Source organism: Myotis daubentonii, chromosome 2, assembly GCF_963259705.1.
Source record: "Myotis daubentonii chromosome 2, mMyoDau2.1, whole genome shotgun sequence".
Taxonomy (NCBI): domain Eukaryota; kingdom Metazoa; phylum Chordata; class Mammalia; order Chiroptera; family Vespertilionidae; genus Myotis; species Myotis daubentonii.
Genome location: NC_081841.1, coordinates 222,419,897 through 222,422,258, shown reverse-complemented (window position 1 = coordinate 222,422,258; position 2,362 = coordinate 222,419,897). Strand labels below are relative to the sequence as shown.

Genomic DNA, 2,362 nt, shown 5'->3' with positions numbered 1-2,362 from the left:
GAAGCATGCCTGACTCTGGAGACCAGGTTCAGTGACGCAGATCTAAGTTTATTGTGTAAGTGAAGCAACATATATAACATTCCAGACCAATAAGAAGTTTACTCCATCCTTAGGGCAACCAATAGTAGGAAAGATCAGGCTACTATGTAGGGGCTCTAGGGGGCTTGCTCAGGCGGGCGCTGCTACTTCCCGGTGTGCTGAGGAAGCTTGTATAGGCGAGTGTGCTCACCCCATTGCATCCGCCACTGCACTGAGATAAATCTCCTGAGCTCTTCCCACACTGTGTGCTTTTGAATAAAGAGGAGAGTGCAGCGCACCATGCACAACGGGGCTGTAGACACAGGTCATTGGGGTGCAAGGTACAGCTCTTGAGAATGGAGGGTCCATCCTGCAAGTTGGGGGCATCACTCCCTTTGGGAGACCTTGTCAGGATCTGGTGGGTAGGCTCCTTCAGGAAAAGAGGGGGCAGTGACTCAGCTCAGGTGGAGGGAGGACAGTGGGACATGAGGGAAGGAGTTGGTCAGAGCCAACCTGAAAAACAGATTTGTTTGTAAACTATATAAAAATGCAAAGTATCTGTGTAGATGAGAGAGCAGGGCCCAACACCAGAGGCCTCTCATCCCTGACTTACTCAATGAGAGCTCCGCTCCCTGTATTTTCTGAACATCAGAAGGTAAATATCCAAGCACCTGGGAAACAGAAAACACCTCAATGTCCTTATCATCATGATCAACTTGAAACAAGTGTGGACACTCAGCACAGAAACACGTGCTGTAATGAAAGGGCAGGAACAGAGGCATCAAAGAGGCATTGAAGGCTACGGTGGATTTGGCCCCAAGCCAGCCAAAGGCACAGCTTCTCTCCTGGTCCATGTCTCTGAATCTCATCCCGTTTGACGTATAAATACAGGTTGACTGTGCCCTCCAGACCACTCACTCTTGCCCTCTCACCTGACCTTGATCTCCAAGTGACCCCAGACATGAGGACATTCACTCTTCTGGCTACTTTTCTCCTATTGACTCTCCAGACCCAGGCTGAACTCCTCCAAGAGACAGCTGACTAGGTTCCTCCCCAGGACCACCTTTGGGCCAAGGACCAGGACCAGGCAGGGGACAGTGACCATGACGTGGCCATCTCCCTCACAGGAGAGGAACGCCTCACTCGAACTTCAGGTGAGACATCAGCCAACGTACAATTGGGATCTGTGTCCCATTAGAGGGGCTTGTGAGAACGGATGGGGTGTCTGGGCTTAAAATTGGGTGTGAGGATGAGAGGGGTGAGGAGTAGGTACCTCGAGTTGAAGAGGAGGGTCATGAGGCAAGGGACAGAACATAAACATGTACATGACACAGTAGGATCAGAGAAAATTCATGATCCTCCATGACCACACAGAGTCAGTAAGATTCCTTGTGATTTATGACTAGCACGTGAATCCTTTCACCCAAACCTGGTTGCTATTGTCTACAGTGAGTAGAGAGTTCATCTCTCAGAAGATCTCCATGAAGCCGGCTTTGCCTCTCCTCCCTGTCGCTTCCCCACTGTGCCTGACCCTGCTCTTCTCTCCACAGGACGTGGGACAGGAACCTATTGCTTTTGCACACTCAAAAATTTCTGCAACTTCCTAGTAAAAAAAAGCTGGGTCCTGCAGGTTGTATGGCCATCGACGCACACTTTGCTGTCGCTAAGCTTTTGCACACAGACCCGAAGGACTGTGAGATGCCACTGAAGACCTGAAGCAGCTTTCAGTCTTTGTACCTGTGCCATTTCTTCTTTCTCTCTCCATAATAAACTTCAAGCATTAAACTCATTATTTGGCTTTTCTTTTTTTTCCCAAAAGACTCATGTGAGTGGTTCACTTGTGTGGAGAATTCTGCTCTGAAAGGTCTAAAATAAGTTGATCGGCCTTTGCATCTCAGTGGTGCACAGATACAGCATCACATGGCAACAACAAACAAGAAAATGATCATAATTCTTATTTGATTGATTTTTGAGAGAGAGAAACAAGGATTTCCTGTTCCACTTATTATCCATTTGTTGGTTGCTTCCTACATGTTCCCCGAGAGGGGGAACAAAACCCCACAAACTTGATGTATCAGAACTATGCTCTAACCAACTGAGCTACCTGGCCAGCTCCATAATTCTGAATTAAGACAATTTTAACCTACAAGATTCAATCCATTTGTGATAGAACTCAAAAGTGAAAGGTTTCTATGGAGTGTCCAGAAAGTGTTGTTGACTCCAGGTTAGGTGTATCCATTGGGCTATGTCACCTGTTCTTTAATTTTAAGAAGTGGAAGGGCATTGATGTGTGTGAAAATTTTCTGATGATAAGCATTGTTCCTAGCTGTATCTGCCAGGTAGG

General features: G+C 47.2%; 1 long non-coding RNA gene across 1 annotated transcript; it reads left to right on the top strand.

Moving 5' to 3' along the window:
- Positions 1–704: 704 nt before the first annotated feature.
- LOC132228800 (uncharacterized) lies at positions 705–1,807 on the top strand. Its single transcript, XR_009451444.1, has 2 exons — positions 705–1,172; positions 1,569–1,807. It is a non-coding gene; the product is annotated as an uncharacterized LOC132228800 (long non-coding RNA).
- Positions 1,808–2,362: the final 555 nt, after the last annotated feature.